This window comes from Polyodon spathula, chromosome 9 (assembly GCF_017654505.1).
Source record: "Polyodon spathula isolate WHYD16114869_AA chromosome 9, ASM1765450v1, whole genome shotgun sequence".
In the NCBI taxonomy this organism is placed as follows: Eukaryota; Metazoa; Chordata; class Actinopteri; order Acipenseriformes; family Polyodontidae; genus Polyodon; species Polyodon spathula.
The window spans coordinates 23,889,074-23,902,424 of NC_054542.1; the positions used below are offsets into that span (position 1 = coordinate 23,889,074).

The following is a 13,351-nucleotide window of genomic DNA, read 5'->3' on the forward strand; positions in this document are numbered from 1 at the left end:
TTGGAGATTTAAGGTTTATGGAGTTAGTGGTTTAGCACAGATAAGAATATATCTTGAAATAATATGCAGAAAGTATGGCTTAACAGACATTTATAGGTCATAAATCTAAAAAGTGTTTGCACAGACTCTGGCTTTGTAAAAAGAAGGAAACTGCGGAAAACTGCTTGGAATAGTGCATTCAAAAGTCAGGTACAGGTCAGAGCCTGGTTAGTACAATTTTTAAGGGACAAATAATTCTGATGAAAACTATTACCACTTAAACTTAGTGAAACTAATTGACTTTTGACTAATTGACTAATTGACTAATTGACTGCATGAGACAATCTTTTGTCAAATACTCTGTTAGACATTGGAATATGGAATTAAAACTGACTCATTAGCAAAATGATGAAGCAACATGAGGTTAAAAGAAACACATACCTTTAATTTAGTAAAACATAATCAATTAGAAGATGATGTCACATATTAAGAACATCTCTCATATATAACACATATAAAAATAATGTTTTGCATGCACATATAACAGTAGTGTTTTTTTATTATATTATAAACCAAGATCCTGGGAACATTGGTTCACTTAACTTTTCAGATAAAGGAGGGGCTCAGAGGAAAACAAGGAATGAGATCATAAGAGTTGAAACAAATGTGAAGTTTTGAATTTATTTGAGTACATGACACCTATTAATTCTGAAAAGTTAGTCCGGATCATTTGAAAAACTATTATTTGTAAAACGGATAAGAACTGTCTCACTGATTAATGATTGGATTTAATTGAGGCGTCCCATGTATTCCAATGGGACGAAAAACCTATATAACTCCTACGTAAATTACAACAGACCGCCACACTCATCACAGACAGGGTGAGGTGGTCCATCTTCTGCAAACCAAAACACAATTGAGCTGAATAAACTCAGTTTAATTTGCCTGGTGAAGACATCCTATCCTTTTACGATCTATATTCAGGGATGAGCTTTAATCAATTATTATTTAATCTCACATGTATTGCATGTATTGCTGTAAGGGACTCACACTATGTTTTAGAAGTTAGAGAGTGATTTGTTGAATGTGCTGAAATAGACCATTGGATACTTTAAGTGACATGTTCTTGGCCTGCTTGTCGACCTTGAATATATATATATATATATATATATATATATATATATATATATATATATATATATATATATATATATAAGTGTTAACGTTGATATCTGTTAAGACTCTGGACTGCCCAGTGTGTCTGTCAGCTGGGGATACGAAGTAGCCTGTAACTACTCTATCCAATATTTAACCGTTAATAAACCCAAAGAGTATTGATCATACTGCGATTCGTAAAAAACTTTAAATACATGAGTCTGTCAATTTCTTGGGTGCTATATTAGTCATCTGGATATATTGCGGGTTCAGTGCGGAATAATACCCCACTAGGAGTAATATCATCTCTATCCTCCTAACGTCTCCCCTGAGATAAGAGTATATGGTGAGCAAAATGGAAAGAGTACGTAAGGAAATCTGAACCCACGGATTTTGTGACAGTGGGATATACTGTAATATCCACACGCCCCGGGGGTTAAAGCCACTTGGCTTCGCCTCGTGACTTATAACACACCCGAGGCATGTGGATATTAGAGTATATCCCACACTCTGTGGTGCCTTATTGCTTACTTAAAAGTTCACTAACTATAATACACACAGTAATATAGTGTATCCTTGTGATAACTTATGTATCAAACAACACGTCAAATGTGTTTTAATGAAAACAAACCAGATATTTTTGTTCAAATTTATATATATAGCGGGGAGGACAGAGACTCTGAGACAATAAACTGCAGTGAAAGCGCTGCTGCGCTGTTTAATCAACAAAAAGTAGATCAAAATGTCAAACAAAACACTGCTCACAGAGCCAAAAATAAAAGGTCAAACAAAAAACTGTTCAGGCTGGGCAGAGCCTTCACTGAACTTGGTAACACACAACACAGAAACATTCATCCCAAAACACCTCCACCAAACAAAGTAATTTCCCCCTTTTTTATAGCATGTGGCTGGAGCCTAATTATCAATTATTCAATTAGCTCCAGCCACATTCTCACATGTATTTTGGCAGGGATAGGAAATTAACCCCATCCCTGCCAACCACCACCAAAACACCACACAACAATATTTACAAACAGGGCCCTGCCCTGCAACATTCGCCCCCCCCCCCCCCTTGTGCGTAGCACACATGGCCCCACGGCCACACCCCCCCCCCCCCCCTTGAAAGCCAACCACCCTCCCTCAAGTCCACAAACTTTAATCTTTGCCCCTTCCTGCGGGCGTCCTCTGGAAAGGACCGCTAACCAACAAGGGGGGACCCAGACGGCTTGACCAGGGCGACTGGGGCACAGGCTGGCGACCGGGAGTAAGCAGTGGCAGGCAGAGGTGTGAGACTGCGGAACCGCGCAGCAACATCTGGAGCTTCAGGGGGAACAAAGTGAGGAACGGGGAGCGCACGCGATGTCTGATCCTCACGTCGTGACATCTGCAAGTCCAGGTGGCGCGGAGTAGGGGAGCAGTCAAGCAACTGTGCCTAAAAATGCTGCGACCTGGGAGTTAGGACAAGCGAAGGGAGGTCTGGGCATTCTGACAGGGGAACCACGACGTTGGGGCAAGGGAGCATACTACCTGACGCCGGATTGGTTTCCAGGGGTGGTGGTCGGGGCTGTGGAGGTGGTGGTCTCCTCACCTCCCCCCCTTCTTTGTAGCCGGTAGCTCCCCTTTGTGCAGCTCCGGCCTCAGTATTACCTGCTGCCATGAAGGGCTGGAAGCGACCCCAAGCAAAGCGAAGCCTGCAGTGACCACAGGCGACGGCGGCAGCGGACCCTCAGGAGGCAATGGCGGCAGGGGACCCTCGGGAGGCGACGGCGGCAGCGGACCCTCGGGAGGCGACGGCGGCAGCGGACCCTCGGGAGGCGACGGAGCGGCGGCAGCGGACCCTCGGGAGGCGACGGCGGCAGCGGACCCTCGGGAGGCGACGGGCGGCAGGGGACCCTCGGGAGGCGACGGCGGCAGGGGACCCTCGGGAGGCGACGTCGGCAGGGGACCCTCGGGAGGCGATGGCGGCAGCGGATCCTCGGCATCCCAAGGAAACAAAAAGGAGATACCAGCAGCACCAGGCGATGCAGAGCAGCAGGTTACCCCAGGCGATGCGGAGCACCAGGCAACCCCAGGCAATACGGAGCACCAGGCAACCCCAGGCGATCCAACTGTGGCATCCCTGAGCGGAGCGGGCGTGGCATCCCTGGGTGGTGCAAGGCAGGCATCCAGGATTTTGTGGAGTTGGTGTGCTCATCCTGGAGCAACCCAGTAGAACAATGGACGCTATGCTCAAAAAGGCATATGCATCGGCAGCGCTGTCAGTGCGAGCAACGAATGCTTTGGCGATACTGATTCTCTACCAGACAAGATGTGAGCCTAGAGAGGTCCCACAAGGCCAAGGAGGTCGCATTTTCGCGCCTTCCGGCTTACTGCCAGCGCCCAAGGTGGCCTTTCACAGCCTGCAGGGGCAACTGGGCCTGAACACCACCCTCCACCCCAGAACAGACAAGCAGGCAGAGGAAGAGCCGGCGGCAAGGGACCACCGCCGGCCATGGGTAACCGGTTCTCCAGCTGGAGACCAAAGGTGGAGGCCTAAGAAAGACCCGCCCCCTCCCAGGCCCAAGGGAGACCGCCCTTGAGTGGCCCCGGCTGCCACCAACCCCCTCACAACTGGACTGACCCAAGAACATGACCCATTGCAAGGCTGCGCCCAGGACTGCTGGGTGCTATTGACAATGAGACACGGATACACTCTACAATTCCGCGTAGGTCCGCCACCCTTCAAGGGTGTGCTCCTTACCACCGTCGAACCAGCAAGCATGATACTCCTTCAACAAGAGATCGGCAATCTTCAACAGAAGAACGTTGTGCACTTGGTAAACCCAAGCGATACCCTTAGCGGCTTCTACTCCAGGTACTTCCTGGTGCCCAAGAGGGACGGCGGTTTCAGACCTATTCTGGATATCAGGGTCGTAAACATGTTCCTCAAACAAAGGAAGTTCAACATGTTAACAGCACAGCGTATCCTCCAGTCTGTCCAGCCGGGTGACTGGTTCACATCGATCGACCTGCAAGACGCCTATTTCCATGTCCCAATCCATCCCGCGCAGAGAAAGTATCTGCGCTTCGCCTTTCAAAGCAACGCATACGAATTCTGTGTGCTGTTGTTTGGCCTCTCACTGGTGTCCCGCTCATTTTCAAAGTGAATGGATGCAGCACTGGCTCCACTCAGACTGCGGGGTATTCGTATCCTGAACTATCTGGATGATTGGCTACTCTGCGCGGGTTCCGAAGCACGCACCGAGGCGCACACAAAATAGGTCATAGATCATGTGTCGAAGTTAAGGCTCTCCATACATCAACAGAAGAGCAACTTCGTATCGTCTCAGTCCACAGTGTTCTTGGAGATCAAACTGAATCCTCTGTGAGCATGCTTGCCTCACTGTCGGAAGACAGGATTTGGTTGTTGGAAGTCACATTCTCCCTTTTCAGAGAACGCTCTTCTACAGGTCAAGATATTCCAAAGGTTGTTGGGACTCATGGCAGCCATCTTGAGAATCCTTCCCTTAGGGCTGCTGAGAATGTGCCTGCTTCAAGCCTGGGTAAATACACTAAAGATGTACCCAGTCCGCGATCGGCACCGGCTGGTGCGAGTTTCCAGGCAATGTTGGAAGACACTGGAGTGGTGGCTCCATCCCTGCAATCTGCTCATCGGATCTCCCCTTGGCTCCCCTCACAGAAGGGAAGTTGTCACTACGGACGCCTCCAGCCTGGGCTGGGGAGCGGTCTGGAATGGGAGGTCAGTGGAAGGGACATTGGCAGCAAGCGCACATAAATGCCCAAGAGCTGCAAGCAGTAACCCTGGCATTATCTCATTTTCACCAGCAGTTAGCACACAACCATGTGCTAGTCCAGACAGACTATACTACGGTGGAAGCCTACATAAACCATCAAGACGGCTTGTGCTCGCCGGGCCTTCACCATGCAGTGCACAGACTCCTGTCCTGGACACACAGAAACTTGCGTTCCATCAGGGCAGTTCACCTCCCTGGTGTGGACAAAAAGGCAGCAGACCTCCTGTCCAGAAGAGCTCCAGACAGTTTGGAATGGAGACTGCACCCTCAGGTGGTGCAACAGATTTGGGAGAGGTTTCGCACAGCACAAGTCAACCTCTTTGCCACAGCCGAGTCCACTCATTGCCCCCTATGGTTCTCCATGGAGAGAGACGGGGGCCCCCTGGGAGTAGACGCGCTAGCACACCCCTGGCCACAGGGGCTCTTGCATGCATTCCCTCCGCTACCGCTATTATCCCTGACACTAGAGAGGATCAGGGTGGAGAGAGCACAGGTTTTGCTGGTTGCACCCAGATGGCCAAGGCGCCCCTGGTTTGTTCTCCTCTCTGACATGTTGTTGGATCAGCCATGGCAGCTTCCGCTGTGCACGGACCTCCTGAGCCAAGAGGGGGGGCTATTATGACACCCAAACCCAGCCCAGCTCCAACTCTGGGTCTGGCCGTTGAACGGAGCCATCTATCCAGACGAGGTTTGCCAGATGCAGTGGTAGAGACGCTACAGTCTGCTAGGGCGCCGAGCACTAGAGCCCAGTATTCGTATAAGTGGAAAGTTTTCCAAGACTGGTGCATTGCTGAAGGTCACGATCCAGTGACCTGCCCTATTGAGACAATACTAACCTTCTTACAACACCTATTTGATGCAGGAAAATCTGCATCCACTTTGAAGGTATACCTGGCAGCAAGATCAGTGTGCCACGACAAAATTGACTCTGTGTCCCCTGGGGCACATTTCCTGGCAGTGCAATTTCTTGAAGGGGCTCGGAGGCTTCGTCCTCCCATGAAAAGTATGGTCCCCAAGTGGGATCTGGAACTGGCTGTACTGTCGGTAATCTGGAGCTATGACAGCTTTGGTACAGCTTCCCATTCGGTAATGGTTGTCATTCCATTGAAAGGGAATGTTAGGTTATTACCATAACCTGGGTAGTAAGTGTTATTTCCTAATTGCTTATGCCTCAAAAGTATAGAAAATGGCTATTATTCCCCACAAACTTTGCTTTTGTGACCAAGACAGTGATATTTCAAAATATCACTATTTCCAATGGGAAAACGGGCAAATGTGTGTCTTTTCGTTCACATAAAGTCAGAAAAAAACAACATATGAATCCAAATTAACATGTATTTATACTAAAGTAATACAAAAATGACTACAAAAGATTTAGAAGTGAGTAGTTTTTCGAGATTTATGATTATACTGTATTTACACATATTTACCCACATAAAGGCCCGTCACAACTCCCGGCATTCTGTCAGTAACTCGTAGCCGCTCTAAGACACGTCTTTGACGCCTTTAGACGACACACTCTTGTCTTGCTGCACAGAGTTTGTTTTTGATCGTGTCTGGGCGCTGACGTCTTCTCTATTCGGTGAATTATAGTTGTCAAACAATAATTTGATTAACATTGTATAATAAAAATTTAAAGTAAAAATTTAAATAAAATTATCCACATGTGTAATAATCATTGGAAGCTTCCTTACTTTTTTTTTTTATTATTATTATTATTGCTATACATATTTTATTTATCTGGTTGAAAAAATAAACGACTCAGCTCTCCTGGTAGGAAATGATATGTTGTAATTGATATGATAAAATTGTATAATAATACATTGAATTGCTTTATTTTCTCTTAATAAAAACAGTAAACAAATAAGTAATCTAACTAGGAGCTGTGGTTTAACACACGGATAGTTCATTTTTCAGTCTTGACAAAACTGCCCGTACCCACATATAGGCTATGTACTGGTTTATTTCAGCTGTCATTCCGCTATGAAGAACGCATTGCCCTAAAGTTATGTAATAACGGCATTCTTTACATAGGAAGGCCAGCAATAATTAACTGATATCCAGGGGCGGGTGAGGGCAGGTGTGCAAAACACATTGCCCCAAAGGCAATTCGTTTTATCGCACAGGAATGACACCTTTAACGACACACACACCTTTGGGACGTCATTATAATACTTAATAGATATAAATAATTTGCATTGCTCCAAACTTGTATGTATTTCTTTCGAAGAGACATTTGTCTATGCTGTATTCAAATTATCAATTATGGTGGGGCAAGACGTTTTATTGATAAAACAGCCTTAATTAAAAACGGCATACTGCTTAAAGGGAATATTAATTATTGATCACGTATGCTTACTTTAAACGTTAACTGTTTTTTCAAACAGATATGAGTTTATATGTGGAAAACGCAATGTTTAATACTAGAAAAGCCGGTTTTTATAAGTTATTAAAACTCAAAGGTTGTGAATTTGAGCCTGAGCCAGCAGGTGTAGATTAACGAACGTAGCTGCGTGCGCATGCGACGTGAAAGTTTGGAAGCAGGCGTTCCGAGGAGACCCGAAGTGAGGGGGGATACACGAATCGTTAGGTGATATATATATATATATATATATATATATATATATATAAATAAATACCATGTTTATTGGGCTTTTGAGCTAGTAATATACAAATTAACTAGTCAGTTCCGTGTTGTAATAAGTATTACTTTTACTTTCATTTTTTTAGCGACAGAGCTATTTAAAAGAACAGGAAATAGCAGATTAATTTGAAAGTATGGCCTAGATTTACCCAGATGTCTAGGAAGGAACAACTTTGAAATAATCCAATTCAAGTGGAAACTAATACATTTGGGAGGTACGTGTTTATTTTATTTTTTTATTTTTTTATTTATTTTAAACCAAACAAACAATTACGCACATGGTCATTGTATTATTTAAAATGGTGTGAAATAAAGAGGTGAGTACATTTAGTATCCCTTATTGTACATCCAATTAGAAATTAGAATTGGGGGTTTGTTAAACTTTGTTTTTCTTTTACTAATCCATCATTGGTTATTCTAGACAATATTCAAAATATTTAAATCCTTCTCTAAATGCTAACATGATTTTGCTGGTTTCAAAAAGGGAACTGGTTCCGTGTTACGGAGCAGAGTGCGGATGCAATTAACTTTTCATTAATCTCATGGAACTTTACGTTATTGTTCTGTTGTGCTCATTTTTAGTAGTTTTAAAAAGCTATTTTACATATTTTAGTGATAGACTGCAGAGAGATATATGTTTTCAAGTAAGCTATTCAATTGTTAACGATGCTGAAGTTGGCTTATTATTCGCCAGCTTCTTATTCGGCCGCTGAAGTTGGCTTCTTATTCGATCAGCTTCTTATTCACATCCCGTGAGTGAAGCAACACAAATGGAATAGGTAACTGGGGAATTTCAGGGGGTGACGATTAACTCCTCTATGACACCCATAGGAATTTACCCTGGCCCAAGACGCATTTTGATACGAAAACAGCGGGCAAACAATGCACAGGTAGCAAGGTCGCATGTCTTCCAATGAATGCAAATTGAATAAGTAACTGGGGTTTTTCACAGGTTCGTTTCGTTTCCTTTTAATGAAAACTGTTCTTCATCTCGGTGTAATAATATTTTATGCGGGGAGAGTGTCGACAGCAACTGCGAGCTGACAGCCAGGAAACATTTTTTTAAAAATTGCAATAAAAGCCGTCGAGCTACGCGGTGTGATAATATGTTATCTAGTTGCCGTTCAGCATTTTATTCTGTAAGCCTATATCTGAGCTCCCATATAAATAACAACTGTAAATACAAATATGCAACGTGCAGTTTTACTGTTGTATCGTCGTGCTGCCTTGCGGTAATTAAGCTAAATGTAAATTTAGTAAAGGTTTAACACTTAATTTACAGATTCGTTTCTTTACAAACTTCTTCTGTTTTAGTGGGGGATTATGTGGCCATGTGGTTTTTAAATTACCTCCGTTCATCAGGGTGCTGCTTATTTACAGACAAACCTATGACCAAACACAGACGTTCATGAATAATGGGGACAACTAGCCAAAAGCCCCTGGTTCAAATCCCAGCTCAGCCATTGACTCACTGTGGGAACCATGACGCAAGCCACTTCACCTCCTTGTGCTGTTTTTCGGGTGAGACGTTGTTGTGAGTGACTGCAGCTGGTGTATAGTTCATACACCCTAGTCTTGTATCTTGTAAAGCCCTTTGTGATAGTGGTCCACTGTGAAAGGTGCTGTATAAAAATTAAGTTTAATATGATAACAATAACATTTTTGATACCTGATACTAATAATAGTAAAGTGTAGCTGTTTGCAAAACAACTACTTTGTAACTGACTTGTTTCATAACAACATCCTTATGTCATCTAAAACATATTTTATGATTCATCTTTCATAGTGCTATGCATACAGCTAAAAGGGCACTATTTAATTCCCTTCTGACTTAACAGCTATTGAGCAAATTGCCATGAAACGGCCCAATTCAGCAAAAACAAGTAACAGACAACTAATGTTATTTCAGAGATCAAACTTGTTTTTATAGGAGCATCACATAATAAAGGATGATTTTGAAGCAAGTAAATGGGTGGAGGAAAACGAGCATGTTTTTAGGAAATGTATTGGAGCCATCGGTACCTGCAGTGGAGAAGAGTGATGTGGAAAATGCCATTCTCAACTATCAAAATGTACATTTGGGTGCTGAAGAGGGAGCTGCATGGTACCATTTTTGTACACTTTCACGGAGAGGGCCGATATGGATAAGTTCCTCTTGGAGATGAGAGACAAACAGGGACTCGTTGTACATACATCTTTGAATGATAATTAAAAAGTCAGAATTAAGTAGAACAGTAGGCTATATAGTTTGATTTGAAGAATTGAAATCACATTTAATTAAGTAAGGCACAATGCGCATACCGTTTTACAAATACTGCAAAGAAAGGTTAGTGTACATAAGAGCTAGCAGTTCAATATGTTAGGAAAAAGACAATGTTAATATATATAGTTTTGGACTGTGATATCGTTTTTATATATCAGAGTGGCTTTGATAAAGATGTAGGTATTCACTGTCTTACAAATCAGAGCAAGAATACATTTCAATAATAGAACTGATAAAAAAAGTCTCATTCTATAGAAAATAAAGCACAATGTTAGTAACAATGCATTTGTTTCTGCAAAGTTCAATAAAAAAAAATACCCCAATGACTTATTCAATGTGTGTTGCATTTGCTGCACGAAGAAGCTGGAATGTGCTACCTGTGCCATATTTGCCCACTGTTGTCCTATCAAAACCTGTTTTGGGCCGGGGTAAATACCCACGGGTGACATAGAGGATTTCCCCCCCCCCTGTGAGAATCAAATTCAAAATTGGCCCAAAACGATTTAACTCCGGAAACACCCCAGTTACAATGCATGTCTTCATCTGGTTCGTGGTAGTATCGAAACGCATTGTTTCTTTGTTTGTTTTTTTAGTCATGTTTTTAAACTAATAAAGAGATTGTTTGAAGAAAAAAACAGCAGGAGTTAATTGATGCTTTTTGAAGCAAAATGACGAGAGTGCGACCATGAATGTCTCTACGGAAACTCTTTTGGTAAGCCATCTAAACTGAACGTTTGGCTGAAAGAATCTGGAAATTTTGCATTGCTGTAGAGACTACTTTCATTACATGTAATTACCTTATACTGGTCAGCACCTCATCAGTATCAAGCATTGTAGTACACAAATGACCTTTCTTGTTATATTGTGTGTGTGTGTGATAGGCACTATCTCCAAAAGTAAATATTTGGGTTCCACCCCTAAAGTGATAACAAAAATGAATACAAAAAGTAATACACAATTGGCGTCTTCTATAGTGTTAATCCACCAAGTGCAGGACATTCCAAATGTTATAGCAGTTTTCGAATTACAGTGTTTGGCATTAGGGGTGGGTCGGTATACCGGTTTTTCGGTTTACCGCGGTTTAGGTACATTACGGTATTAATACCTTCGCTTTCATTCTAAACCGCAATTATCGTAATTCGGTTATACACCGGTTAACGCATTTTTTCAACTGCAAACACGCATCTTCTAAATCAAGCGATGGTACTTGCAGCTTTAGCAAAGTGTCTGAGGAAGATCTTTTTGTGAACTGATACTGTATTTTGATAATGGTTTTGAAGGAAACCGTCAACGACACAGAATACACGTTTCAATTGCTGCTTTCTATTACACAGAGCTTGCTGCTCTTGGCTGCTGTCTTTCTGACGTCACACGCAGCTTTTAGAGAAACGCCTTCTCCAAACTTTCAGCGTAGCACACATTTCCAACGTGTTGTATTCACATTTGTCTTGATTATGAAGTCAGTTTGATGTAATAGAGTAACATTAACTTTGTTGTAAAATTATACATCATTTATCCCTTATTTAGTACTTTTTTTTAAAATTATTTATTTATTTATTTAATAAGCGTGGACAAGGCTGTTCACGCCTTCATTGTATAATGATAAAATGTAGTTTGCCTCCGCCTCAGCAGTAGTTTTAGTGGTTATTTGCATTACGATTAGCAGGTCACTCGTGATCTTTGCATCGTCCCTTTGGTTCACAGCTGCAGCCAGCCTCCCGCAATAACATTTCAGCTAAAGAAAGCTGTGCTGGGCTATGCAGAATCTACACATATTTCTTTGGGTGTTGAGGGACGTCCAGAGCGCATCAGCGAGATTCTGTGCAGAACTGCGGAAATCTGCGCTATAAGAACAGAACCGATGTCTCAAACAAAACTAGCACAGACCCGCGACTGCAGCAGAATAGCCTGCTTATTATCAACGTAGTTTTGTTTAAACTAATTGTAACATTATTTTTTTATTCATTTTTTAAATGTATTTTATTACTTTTTTTTCAAACTCCACATGTGTAATAATCATTGGAAGCTTTTTTTTTGCTATACATATTTTATTTATCTGGTTGAAAAAATAAACAACTCATCTCTGCTCTATAATAACCTGTACGGGTACATGTTTGTGTTTTAATCAAAATACCTATCATTTCCCAGTTATGTGCCATCAGCTAAACAAAGTATTTATTTGTTTGTTTATTTATTTAATTTTATACTTTAAAATACAAACTACAGCACCACGGCATTTTGAGAAAATAATATTTCTTATTACTGTTGTAGTATAACATTGAGAGTGTACAATTTTAGTGTTTTTTTTTTTTTTGTTTGTTTGTTTTGTTTTTACATTCTGATTGTCTTTATAAAAAAGAAACGTACCATGTTATTTGGCATAGTAAAATACTAAATACCAAATGTTTAAATCATTGCATGAAAGGAAGTGTGTTTAGTTGGTTTTATTTTTGTGAATTACAGTAATCTAAGCGATTTGCATTAGTCTTTCTTCTTTTGAGCCTTTATTTGATAACTTGCATGATGTACTGTATACCGTGATATTAAGGTTACCACAGTATTTTTTTAACGTTTATCATACCGTGAACATTTCATACCCTCTCATCCCTATTTAGCATCCATTCTTAAAAAGAAAAGATGGAGGACACACTCTAGACTTGGTAAACACAACATCATGTCACCTGGAGGCTCCTATAATGTTAATCCCTAAGTTAACCTATAATAAACCTCCTATAATATTTGGTATCCCCCAGTAAAAAAGAATAGGGGGGTCTAAGAAAGGGGGAAAATAGCACAGTACACACCCTCCAGTGCTACTTAATACAAAATAAGTTGAAAAACCTTCACATTTAATGTTAACCCTTAAAAGACTGGGGATATCAAATATTATAATATCTAGTTTCTCCCGAGTGAAAAAAAAAAGAATGTGGAAACCTAAGAAAGGGTAAAACAGCACAGTGGACATGCTGAAGAACGTATTGCCCCAAATTAATTCCACATTTTATATAGTATGCGCAAATATCTTTGAAAAAATAAACAAAGTTTTGTGGCAATGAGTTTTACACACCTGTATCCTATAATAAAAACATGCAGCCACATCCCTATATAGTAGTGCTGCATTAAGGCTGGCTTTTCTATATAAAAATGCCTTACCCCGGGATAATGCCAAGTGTATCATATTGTAGGGACTTACATCTCAGGAAAAGTAGTTGACATTCGCAAACTACGCAAAAAGAGCTTTACCCACAGCTGTACCCACAGCTGAAGCTGGCAAACCATTGCAAGTGCAATACAAATAAAACTTCGGACAGCTGTGCCCTATGTAGAAAGGCGGCTTGGAAAAGCTCATAATCTGTGTTGATTGTGAACAGCCTTAGAATCAAGGTAAAGGAATACCCTTTTGTTGAAAAGGGGTATTCCTTTCTTGTGCTGTGCGCTTCTGTAAAATGTTTTTTTTTCCTAAGTTTATTTATCTACGTTATTTAGTTGCTTTTGCTCATCTGATAATAAACCGAT

At 41.7% G+C, this 13,351-nt stretch overlaps 1 protein-coding gene across 1 annotated transcript in view; it reads left to right on the forward strand.

Moving 5' to 3' along the window:
• The first annotated feature begins 7,569 nt into the window (after positions 1 to 7,569).
• The window catches only part of LOC121320527 (ICOS ligand-like), a 40,088-nt gene continuing 34,306 nt past the window's right edge, over positions 7,570 to 13,351 (forward strand). Inside the window, exon 1 of the mRNA XM_041258925.1 lies at positions 7,570 to 7,787. The gene's annotated coding sequence lies outside the window, so the exon portion shown is untranslated. The remainder of the gene's footprint in view (positions 7,788 to 13,351) is intronic.